This window comes from Schistocerca nitens, chromosome 3 (assembly GCF_023898315.1).
Source record: "Schistocerca nitens isolate TAMUIC-IGC-003100 chromosome 3, iqSchNite1.1, whole genome shotgun sequence".
Taxonomy (NCBI): domain Eukaryota; kingdom Metazoa; phylum Arthropoda; class Insecta; order Orthoptera; family Acrididae; genus Schistocerca; species Schistocerca nitens.
In genome coordinates this window covers 472,066,690-472,079,732 of record NC_064616.1, presented here as the reverse complement: position 1 = coordinate 472,079,732, position 13,043 = coordinate 472,066,690, and the positions used below count along the sequence as shown (strand labels likewise).

Below are 13,043 nucleotides of genomic sequence, written 5' to 3'. Positions count from 1 at the left end.
AGTGGCACTTTCGTAAATAACGAAACAACATCAAAGCTGACCAGGATGTCGTTTGGTGCAAGTTTCAGTTTCTTCAGCTTCTCAATGAAATGTCCTGAGTCCTTAATGTATGTGTCGGTCCTCCCCACGTGTGGCTGGAGCAGAGAGGCCAAGTGTTTTGCCAGTTTATATGTCGGTGATCCAGGAGCGCTAACGATCGGTCTCAGTGGAACGTTGTTCTTATGGATCTTGGGTAATCCATACAGCCGAGGTGGTAGGGCTTCTGTGTTGCGCAGGTTTCTCTGTATGTCCGCCGACAGAGAAGACGCCTTGATTCATCGATTCGTATTCCGTGTGATACGTTGCGTCGGATCTGCGCTTAGTTTTCGGTACGTCGTCGGATCTAATAGGTCTCGGATCTTTTGCTCATAATCTTCGGTCTTCATTACGACGGTCGCCGCGGTGGTCTAGCGGTTCTAGGCGCTCAGTCCGGAACCGCGAGACTTCTACGGTCGCAGGTTCGAATCCTGCCTCGGGCATGGATGTGTGTGATGTCCTTAGGTTAGTTAGGTTTAAGTAGTTCTAAGTTCTAGGGGACTGATGACCACAGATGTTAAGTCCCATAGTGCTCAGTGCCATTTGAACCATTTTTTTTTATGACGGTCGCATTCCCCTTATCGGCAGGCAGTACCAATATACTCTTGTCGGCGTTGAGATTCTTAATGGTTTGTACCTCTTCTTTCTTTTTACAATGCTATTTATTTATTTAAACAGCGCCGTTACCGGTTTCGAAAGTACTAGTTCACTTTTTACATTAGATTTCACCTTTTGTTTCCCCAACTGACGAAATTTCCTGGGGGTGGTGGTGCCCTACGACCAAAACAAGATGCGAGACAATTTCTTTTTAACTGTAATTGTGCTTCACAACGATTTTAAGTGATGTAAACAAATTATTATAGGGAAGATGTTTCGGTTTCTTACGATGAAGAATCCGCGCCATTATGTTCAAGTGGAGACTGCTTACGATCTTGCAGCAGCGAAAACAGTATAATGCACCTTTTTATGTGTATGTATGTACATAATGTAAAACACCACTCTCACACTAAGAAGTTTCATCACATGGAGGTATATATACAAAGATGGCGATGTTACAACGATAATAGTGCCAAAGACTTCCGGTCAGAGATATTTCGTTATGTACAAGTATGTGACAGTAGAAATTTACAAATTGCTAATGTCACATAAATTACTATTTACATTGAAAAAGAACTGACTAAAATTAAGATAAACAAATAAAGCAGTCAATTTCAAAGTGTTACTGCAGTCATATTTCATAAATATTACGGTATACATTGAAATCAGAGTAAATGATAAGGGCAATGATAAGGGCGACATGTACATAAATAATTATTACAACTATGTGCATGTATAAATAGTACAACACTGGACACTTCATTGGCAAAAAAAAGGAAAAAAAATTAATGGAAAGCAGGTGAATGAAATTTTGAAGAACGGCTACATTGGCTAACTCGGTTCGTTCATTGAGGAGATTTTGTGGTGATTTGCTTTTATGTACATATATTTCAATCTCCTAAAGCAAATTCATTTAGCTACCTTTCTCAGCATGGTGCAGTACTCGTAAATGGTCGTTAATGGTTTTTATTCTATGACTGTTGATAGTTGTGTGCATGGAAAATGTGGATTTTGAAATGTTGTTCAAACGTGTGGCATCTATATCCTCTTTGAACCGTGTCTCGAGGCTTCTTCCAGTTCTCCTATATGGTAAGAGGGGAAGATTTGACCGCTGAGGTCGTATATGTCGAATTTTTTGTGTGGGGGTTGTTATTCTTTACGTTGTGAACTGCTAACTGCTGAAGTTTGTTGTTTGTGTGGAAGCTTATTTTAATGTGTGTGTTTTTAAATAGATTGCTTATTTTATAGGATGTGCTCCCCAAGTTCACTATTGGTACCTCTTGTTCCTTGCAGTGCCATACTATGAGTGCGGTCCATATAATGCTTCGTCAAAGCGAATACGGCCTTGCTTTCTTACATTCTTTCAAGCGTTCCAACATACGCACTACGCTACATAATCTGTTGTTAAAAATCCTTTTCTTCACATTCAAATATAATAGGATAAGGTTTCAAAATGTACCTTTATGCTGCATATGCCCCACCTCGTTTGAAAACAAAAGACATACGTTTACCTGATACATGCAAGCGACCTTCACCTAAACGTTTTCCAGGAGATGAACTTTTAAGTACATTAAAGTCGCTAGATTTGCCATAAACACTTATATCAACATACCTGAAGCAGTAAACAGAGTTTAACACAGCTAGAAGTATCACAGAGAACTATTGTTTATAATTGAAGTGGTCTGAACCCGACGTAGGCATCATCCTTTGCATACGAGTATATGCACATCATCAATGGTTATTAAACAGTTAGGAAAATTGTTATTTCCACCAACAAAATGCAAGGAGGTAAGCGAAAAGCAACTGTATTTGTTTGCCGATAAAAATATTCGTAAAAGTAATTTGATCGAAAAGTTGATGTCTCGTAAGGAAAATGTTTTTCTGCTTTTTATTCCATATTCGGGTTTGATGGTTATAACAGTTGTGCTAATAATGTAATTCTATTCGAAGAATTTTAATGGGCACGATGGGAACAGTATTAGCCTATATTAAAACGAATTGTTGCAGGACATTGTGTCCGTTATTGTTAAAAACAAGACCGGCATGGTTTTTGCACACCGTGACATTTTAATCTTTATATGTAATGAGATCTCAATAGGCGATGAGGTATTGTTAAGCCTCTAGGTTTGTTAACCTGCTAAATTCGTTATTGGTAGATTAGAACAACGCAACAGAAGTGTTATGGAGATGCTTTGGGAACTCATATGGGAATCCCTGAAGGATGGCGACGTTCATTTCGAGAAAAACTATTGAGAAAAGCTAGAGAACTGGCCTTTGAAACTGACTGCAGAACGATCCTAATGCCGCCCTACATACATTTCGTGTAAGGACTACGAAAGTCTGCAAGACCTTAAGTGAGGAAATGAGTCAATCAAAGTACGAGTATGCCAGTAGCAATTGATGATGACGGGTATGAGTCTTCTGTTCACTCGCTCATTCCCTCTTTCAAGAATCACAATCATGAACAAAAGTTACGGTATTGTTGAGAAGCGAAGTTATGAACACTACAGTCAGATTCGAGCAGTCTCAACGGGTTTCAAACCACAGGGCAGGAATATTGCAGCGCACACCTTCCAACATGCAGTAGATACATCCATTCACTTGCGCATGTGCCCAACAACAAGGCATACCTAAAACTGCTGTATTCAACACAGCTGAGCAATCAGCTAGTTCATGGGATCAACGACCTGCCCGTGGGCAGTCATAAATGGGAACACCCAGACCTGCAGTGAGTCCTGTGATTTCGCCACAGCTAACAAATTCACCGGAATCCCCTTACAAGTATGAACTGATAGTTACGAATAGTTGGAGTTGGGATACATAATGAAAATTAAGCCATTATGTATGTATGGTACGTATGAGAAAACAATAAAAATGATTTTCTTACCTTAATGTAACTGACAGCAATTCTTCGACTGCTACACATTTTCCCATTACAGTATTCTGATGTGATATTTTTGTGCACAGTATGCACAACACCTCGTCGAATGAGCTTTTAGACATACGATAATAGTTGAACTTTTCAGGATGCCCACATAAATCTACGTGTAATGTATGAAAATGCTCCGTAAGTAATCGTTTCCTGACAATTGTATGGACCCAGAATTGTCGATTTTGCTTTCATCGTCGATATGTCAGTTATACAGCTACACATCGTGGTTGTGCATTATTGTCGTCTCCACGTTCCCAAAAGGTGTCAGACGGGTGCGTTATTGCCCCGACACTTCTGTCGGTGACCTGCTGTCTGTCGTGTGCGCCCCCAGCCCCTCCCCCCCCCCCCAACCCGCCCCTTAACCTGTTAGGTAACAGAATGGCTTTTTATTCCTCTGGGATAACAATAGAGTACATGGTTGTGAACAGGACTTAATTTCGGCCGGAACGGCGTTCTGACACTTTAACTCACTGGAACAAGTCGGTAACAGAGATTTCCGTTCATACACGTGTATTAAATCGCAACGTAAATACACTGTGTGATAAAAAGTATACGGACACCTGGTTGAAAATTACTTACAAGTTCGTGGGCCGGCCGGAGTGGCCGTGAGGTTCTAGGTGCTACAGTCTGGAACAATGCGACCGCTGCTGTAGTAGGTTCGAACTGCCTCGGGCATGGATGTGTGTGATGTCCTTAGGTTAGTTAGGTTTAAGTAGTTCTAAGTTCTAGGGGACTGATGACCCCAGATGCTAAGTCCCATGTGCTCAGAGCCATTTGGACCATTTTTTAACAAGTTCGTGGCGCCCTCCATCGGTAATGCTGGAATTCAGTATGGTGTTGGACCACTCTTAGCCTTGATGACAGCTTTCACTCTCGCAGGCATACATTCAATCAGGTACTGGAACGTTTCTTGGGGAATGGCAGCACATTCTCCCCGGAGTGCTGCACTGAGGAGAGATAACTATGTCGGTCTGTGAGGCCTGGCACGAAGTCGGCGGTCCAAAACATTCCAAAAGTGTCCTATAAGATTCAGGTCAGGACTCTGTGGAGGCCAGTCCATTACAGGGATATTACTGTCGTGTAACCACTCCACAACAGGTCGTGCATTATGCACAGGTGCTCGATCGTGTTGAAAGATGCAATCGCCATCCCCGAATTGCTCTTCAACAGTGGAAAGTAAGAAGTTGCTTAAAATATCAATGTAGGCCTCTGCTGTGATAGTGCCACGCAAAACACCAAGGGGTGCAAACCCCTCCATGAAAAATGCGACCGCACCATAGCACCACCGCCTCCGAATTTTACTGTTGGCACTACACACGCTGGCAGATCACGTTCACCGGGCATTCGCCATATCCACATCCTGCCATCGAATCGCCACATTGTATGCAGTGATTCGTCACTCCACACAACGTTTTTCCACTGTTCCGTCGCCCAATGTTAACGGCTCCTTACACCAAGCGAGGCGTCGTTTGGCATTTACCGGCGTGTGTGTGGCTTATGAGCAGACGCTCGACCATGAAATACAAGTTTTCTCACCTCCCGCCTAACTGTCATAGTGCTTTCAGTGGTTCCTGATTCAGTTTGGAATTCCTGTGTGATGGTCTGGGTAGATGTCTGCCTATTGCACGTTACGACCCTCTTCAACTGTCAGCGGTCAATGTCAGTCAACAGACGAGGTCGGGCTGTACGCTTTTGTGCTGTACGTGTCCCTTCACGTTTCCACGTCCCTATCACATCGGAAACAGTGGACCTAGGGATGTTTAGAAGTGTGGAAATCTCGCGTACAGACTTATGACAAGTGTCACCCAATCACCTGACCACGTTCGAAGTCCATGAGTTCCGCGGACCGCCCCATTCTGCCCTCTCACGATGTCTAATCACTACTGAGGCCGCTGATATGGAGTACCTGGCAGTAGGTGGCAGCACAATACATCTAATATGAAAAACGTATGTTTTTGGGGGTGTCCGGATATTTTTGATCACATAGTGTATAATCTCCGCTGCGTCAGCACAAGCGAAAGTGACAATGGTTGACTAGCGTGACGCGATGGGCAGTGGCGTGGGGCGAGGTTCTCTCTCTCTCTCTCTCTCTCTCTCTCTCTCCCTCCCCCTCCCCCTCCCCCTCTCCCCCTCTCCCTCTCTCTCTCTCCCTCTCTCTCCCCCTCACTCTGTGAGCGAGTGCGAGTACGCGCGCGCACGCGAAGTATGCCAAGGTAACGTTATTCTGCAGCTACAATGCAACTTTTTGAACGTTGCGACTGGCAGCTGAAAACATCATAGTCACGAAAACTACCGACTTTACCCTACACGCATTGAGCAGAACTGGGGAGCAAAGTGACACTGCTACATTAGCCCCTGTTGTTCATATAAAATTTTGTAGTTTTATCGTTGTGATGCTAAGAAATTGTGTTTTAAAAACTCGTATTTCGGAACAGTATTGTGTAAAAATTGTTTCTAATTATAAGTTTTATCATACATTTTAAAAAGTCAAAAGTTGAGATCTTTATGGGGATGTGGGAGGGGTGGGGGCGGTGGAGAGAGGGACTTGTATTGTTGAAAAGGTGCCTTGCTGTACGTAAAATTTTAGAAGCTAAGCACGTGATTTATGCTCTCCTTAGGAGTATAAATGGATGGAACTACTTCATTTATTATGCATTTCTAAATCGACCACGCGTTATGTGTTGGTATAAAGGGTGTTACAAAAAGGTACGGCCAAACTTTCAGGAAACATTCCTCACATACAAATAAAGTAAAGATGTTATGTGGACATGTGTCCGGAAACGCTTAATTTCCATGTTAGAGCTCATTTTAGTTTCGTCAGTATGTACTGTACTTCCTCGATTCACCGCCAGTTGGCCCAATTGAAGGAAAGGTAATGTTGACTTCGGTGCTTGTGTTGACATATCGATAACATTTGGCCAGGAGCTAAAGACAGTACATAGTAGTTTTACTGGAAAATATACATGGGATTGATTTATTTTACATTTTTTTCTCTTAACCACATCAACAAGCCTGACTGGTGACTAATGCAACAACATATAATTTTTAAAACTAGGGCAGCCACAGCTAAGATGGTTACCCATGATTGATTGACCAATTCATATAGTACACCAGGTGTTTTAAAACAGGTGTTAAAACTATTAAAATTATCAAAATATAAAACTGAATGAAAAGTCCAGTAGTCCGCGGTAGCTGTATTTATTTAAGTTGACTAGGGACCGCCGGCCGGGGTGGCCGAGCGGTTCTAGGCGCTACAGTCTGGAACCGCGCTGCTGCTACGGTCGCAGGTTCGAATCCTGCCGCGGGCATGGATGTGTGTGATGTCCTTGGGTTAGTTAGGTTTAAGTAGTTCTAAGTCTAGGGGACTGATGACCTCAGCAGTTAAGTCCCATAGTGCTCAGAGCCATTTGAACCATTTTTTTTTTAATTAGGGACCCAAACAACCGGCTTCACAACTTTTAAGTTGCATCTTCAGGTGTATATAAATGCTGTGTCATATGGTGTAGGAAGTTGTTACAGAATGCCACAAAGTAACAGTTAGCGTGGCTAGGCAAAGTTCTCAGTCTTCCTCAGTTGATAAAACCCACAACGATGAATACCCAGTCTGTGTTAAAATCACGAACTGTCATCGCTTATCGATTAAAATATGTTCCAGTAGGACTATTTCGAGCAATAGACTATGGCACTCGTAAGTGTTATCCATTGAAGTGTTGTGTCCGGAAGCCGAGACGCTTGTGTGTGTTTGTCGCCAACATAATAGATGGCTCTGAGCACTATGGGACTCAACATCTGAGGTCATCAGTCCCCTAGAACTTAGAACTACTTAAACCTAACTAACCTAAGGACATCACACACATCCATGCCCGAGGCAGGATTCGAACCTGCGACCGTAGCAGTCACGCGGTTTGGCGCCAACATAATAGTTATCGTAGCAACTGACAACACAAGCTACGAGGCATCCGGGGTGTTGTCGGATCGTGTGCGGTGGCTGCCGTCCGGTACCTTCCCGTGTGAGAAAGGCTTCAGATACGTCGTAAAAGGAGCAGTCGCCACATCGCGGTCGATGGAAAGCCCGAGCAGATATTGTGATCTCTGGAGCTGTGACGTAAAGTGGCCGAGCCGTTGGAGCTGTGCACAAGCAGAGCCCCAGCGACTGACGGCAGTATTCTTCCATCAGCTGCGCGTCCGGCGCTGACTAAACCCCACACTGAGCACTGTGCATGACGCAAGCGGACTTGGGCCGGCCACGCCGCTCACACGAGTGACGTGTCGCAACCTGTGAGGAGTGCGAATCGCGCGACCGTGTCAGCCGATATCCAGAGGGCAAACTGGTGCAACCGCCTCGGTCGCCGGTGTCACGGTCGCGTGCAGAGAACCCACTCGCAAACCAGACACATTCGTACGACGCGCACTGTTTATCGACTGACAATAGTGTCAACGTTTTAAGGGATGTAACTACCGCGCGCGGATTGACCTTCCGTTGTTACTGTCGGGTCTCAAAGACCCAGCGTGATTAGTTTTTGGTACTATACTCGTGCCGCATTTCGTGTAGCTTCTTATCTTTCACTGTTGTGAAATTTGATTGTTGAATGTGGATCGAAGTCCATTGTGTAGGAGTGAATTTGACGTGTCTGGGTCTGCCAGAATCGCCGGTATCAAGCAGGTAAGTAATGTTTGTGATATCTTCTTTTGTAACACAAATACGATCTCATCTCGCATTCAGTACGCTGAATCACCCTGTTGATTTCAGTAGAGAGCTAAAATGGATGAGAGAGGAGATATGTTAAACTATATATAACTAAATGAAATGGCTAATAAAGAATCAGGTGAAGAAGGTGTAGACTCAGACTCCGAACTATATGGTGGACACGATACACAAAGTGAAGGAGGTGGAGATACAGTGATACAAATCAGAATAATAGTAAACTTTTTTTTTGGTAAGGACAATCATGCTAAATGGATGAAAGACACTCCTGATCATCGTATCAGGACTAGGAAACATAATATATACCACCACATATCTCAGGTGTGAGGGGAACTGCGCAGGATAAAAAGACAACCAGAAATATAGCGGTTGTTTTCCCCTGATGAAATATTGGATGACGTAGTATATAACATGTACTAACCAATACATCATGCCTACATATTCTAGATACTCTTCTTCTGAGTCGTTTATTCATGAGACAGAGAGAGTTGAAATTAAAGCTTTTATTGATCTGATGTATTTGGGTGTGATAAAGAAGACTACTCAGAGTAAATTTAGAAGAACGCTGGGACAGAGATGGTACAGGGTTAGAAATATTCTGCAGTGACTACAGAGGTTCAGATTTCTATTATAGTGTCCAAGATTTGATAACAAGCCAACTACGTCCGACAGAGAATCATGGGGTAAATTGGTTCCTATACGAAATACCTTTGATTTGTTCACAAAAAGCTGCATGCCGTACTGTTCCCTTGGAGAATATGTGACTGTAAATGAAATTTTTGTAAAATTTCAATGACGTGTAGTTTTCGAATGTACATTCCTTCCAGACCAGTCAAATATGGAATGAAAGTGTTCAGTCTAGCTGGTACAAGACAGTTTACACTTCAAATTTGGAAGTTTATTGAAGAGAGAAACCAAATGGAGAACGTATACACCGAGTAACCGTGCAGCTGACTTTGTGAAAAGGTTGTGTGACCATATTTCAAAACATCAAGGAACGTAACCATGGATAACTGGCTTAATAGGTACGAAATGACCCTGTCAGTGCTGAAAGACTATCAACCAAGTAGTTAAACAAACAAAAATTTATCCAAATCCAAAGTAAAACGTGTTTGCTTACTTTATATATGTAACCCAAATCAATGTCAAGCCTTTTTGTATTCGCAATCACTAAAAACTAGGAGAGGAAAGCAAATTGGCTCTAAGAGAACCATCATAGCAAGGTTGATACGAACGAACACATTATGAAAATGGTTCAAATGGCTCTGAGAACTATGGGATTTAACATCTGAGGTCATCAGTCCCCTAGAACTTTATGTGACTCCTGGCAGACGTGTACCAGCGAGTAAACAAAAAGTGACCTAACTAACCTAAGGACATCACACACATCCATGCCCGTGGCAGGATTCGAACCTGCGACCGTAGCGGTCGCGCGGTTCCAGACTGTAGCGCCTAGAACCACTCGGCCAGCCCGGCCGGCCGAACGCATAAGCAATGAGAGGGTGAAAGATATGCCCTCTGCAACTACAATTTCTAGCATAGATGGTTATAAAGTGTAGAAAGCGCAATAGAGTAATAGATTTCGCTTGGATTAAAGCCCATTCTTGAGTAATGTATTACGAGAATATCATACAACGTCACGTACACGTAACAGTGCCTCGAGCTGCAGTATGGCAGCTATAAAATTCCTTTATTGAAACTTCAGAGTAAGACACAACAATTTTAACCTTTTTCGTATAATCGTATCACAGCAGTTTCTCAAGCTGCAGTTACCTATATTTTTCAGGATGTTTCAAACAAAATCACCAATAATTAAATATGTAAATGCTTTACGAAGAAGGCAACATTTGCACTACTTTGTAGGTATTTTCAACGCAATACCAGCAGTGTATACTAAATAAAGTGTTCAGCACATTTTCCAGTATTTGGAAGAGGAGAAAAGTGTTCACAATGTTTGTCCCGCACACTTTCATTCCCGAACAATGTCGACGACGCTTGGACGCCGGCCGCGACTTGACTGAAATGCAAAACACTGACAGTTGTTCTCTGGAAAAAAAAAATCGTCACGGATGACGAGACTCGTGTTTTCAATACGAAGCTACCACAAAACGACGAAGTGCAGAACTTCGCATGAAGGGTCATCTTTTCTCTTTGACGGCATAACCGACATTAAGGCCAATGTGACGCACAAGTTAAAAAAACTTCCCACGATGGACTTTTCTGGCAGTTTCACAATTGGATGAACTTTCTGTGCGTTATTGTTAGGTTATGGTTGTGGGAGAAGGGAGGAGGGGGGGGGGGAGAAGAAGATTACGTCACCTGAAGCATTCAAACCACCATCTTAACTTTCCTGTACTTGTGTTAGCCTAGTATCGAATGTTTTTGGAATGACGGGGAATTATTCCAGTAACAATTTGTGAAGAGGACGAAATGACGCCGGATGCAGGGGTGCAACGAGTAGTAATAAAATTTTAATTATCACCCCGACATTATAACGGTATGTACTTAGTTTTGTTTGTTTACAGGTACATGTCGTCAGTTGTAATTCACGTTGCAGTAAGTAAGTCACAATACCGCAAGCACGCCTCTGGAGGACTCAAAACGAAACGGCGGAGCTCAATGATAAAGCGCGGAGTATCGTCCGGAAATTAGTTTTCGACTGCAACGGAAATGTTGCAGTCGTCAGGGCAATTCAGCCGACCAAAGAAGTCATACGAACTGGCGTGACCGCACGATACTTCACGTCATCAGTGGGGCTCACTGCTTTGTTTTGGCAGCTCTAGCGGCGTGCTGGGATGGTGTGGTGCGCTGAATCCAGTGTGGGTCAGGACTGCAGACATGTACCAGCAAGCAAACATAAAGTGGTTTGCGTATTTTTAATGAAGCTTTCTGACAGATCAGAAATGTGTGCCAGACTGGGCCTCGAACCTGGGACCTTTGCCTTCGGCGGTTCGAGTCCAGGCCCGCATACAGTTTTGATATGTCAGGAAGCTTCATAAAAATGTGCGAGGCTTGGAACTTAAATAGTGCACCTACTTATTCACAACTGATTTAAAAGAGTTACGTATTTGCACCTGTTACTGTCCTTCAAAGTAGTCACCAGTGTTGTGAAGAACCCGTTGCCAGCGATGTGGAAGGCGTATTATACCGTTAGCAGAGCCTGTTCTGTTGATGGCGCTAATGGAGTGCTCTAAAATTGTGGTGATTCTCGTGTACGACTGTGATGGTGTTATCCCAACGCATTACGTTCCTCCACGGCAGACCGTCAATGCACAGTATTACTGTTCGTTTTTGGAGCATCACCTGCGACCAGCTTTGCGAAAGAAGCGGCGACACTTCCTGCGCAACCCACCCATCATTTTGCACGACAATGCGCGGGTTCATACAGCGCAAGCTGTGACTGCTCTGTTCGGTCGATGGGACTGGGAAGCACTGCACCATCCACCATATCCCCGGACTTAAGTCCTTCTGACTTTGACTTGTTTCCGAAGATGAAGGAACCACTTCGTGGCATTCGCTTCAGAACTGTTCCAGAGATTCGAGAGGCAGTAGACCGCTCCTTTCGCACCATCAACAGAACAGGCTCTGCTAACGTTATACTACGCCTTCCACATCGCTGGCACGGGTTCTACACAACGCTGGTGACTACTCTGAAGGACAGTAACAGGTGCAAACATGTAACTCTTTTGTATTGGTTGTGAATAAATAGTTGCCACTATTTAAGCGCCAACCCTCGTATTTATTTATTTTATTTATTTATTGCCAAATTATAGACCTGTTACCTGATGATTAAAACAGGTCGTACATCTTACAATTTTCGTTTTTCATCTTTTTACAGTTTTCTTTCCTTTTGTTTTATCTACAACATTTACAAAGAATGATTCAAAATAACAATAATTTGAGGTTGAAATATAAATAAAATTTTGTTGTTTTTAAGAAGAATATAAAAAGAAGACAGGATAGATGAGAGATATGTTAGTACCATCACCGAGTGTGACTGACGGTGAATACCTCGGAATGGTTTCATCGAGCCGTTGACCGCCAGTCACACACAGACACACAAATGGTTATTAGTAGAGAAATAATGTTTCTTATCCTATTTGTTACTAATCCTATGTATTAACTACATTAGGTGCGCATCCTTGTACAGCATTTGGTGTTTTCTTGGCTAGATTGCCAGCAATTTGCTTATTTACTGTCATCTCAGCTTCCTCCTCCTGTTCCTCCTCATTTTCACTATTTTCGCTGTCACTGTGGGTATCGCTGTCCACCCTCTGGAGATTTCTGTTACGCTGCACATAGGCATGTCTGTGATGTCGTGTCCGCATATACTCTTCATGTGTTGTTTTTGAAATACTGTTTGTCAGTGCGTTTAATTGTGCCCATTGTTCTTCGTCTCTTACACTGTTCTACAAAAAAAACCTTTTTTTCTATTTCTGATAAAAAATATTGTGATCCTAGTTGTATTTTGAGTGCTGAATTGAAAACTGTTTTTGGTTTTTTTCTGTCAGGAATAGTTTATGAGTAATCGCAATTTTATTTCTCTTTTCAGTTTCTGATATAGTGCAGCAAACGTGAGGTGAAATTCGACAAACAAATGCACATCTTTATGATGTTATAAGTTCATCACATTAATGGAGGGTGGGATCTAACATATAACACAGTAACCTTTGTGTATACACTTTGAAGCATTTATTTGACATGAGAAATTACAGAAAATTGACAAACAATGAG

General features: G+C 42.8%; 1 protein-coding gene across 2 annotated transcripts in view; it reads left to right on the top strand.

Annotated features, from left to right (window-relative positions):
• LOC126248401 (1-acyl-sn-glycerol-3-phosphate acyltransferase alpha-like) overlaps positions 1 to 13,043 on the top strand; it is an 824,096-nt gene that overhangs the window by 187,228 nt on the left and 623,825 nt on the right. The window contains exon 1 of one of the 2 annotated variants that reach the window (XM_049949348.1): positions 7,992 to 8,267. The exons of the other annotated variant lie outside the window; for it this stretch is intronic. The gene's annotated coding sequence lies outside the window, so the exon portion shown is untranslated. Of the gene's footprint in view, positions 1 to 7,991; positions 8,268 to 13,043 lie in introns of those variants that run through there. 2 annotated transcript variants of the gene reach the window in all.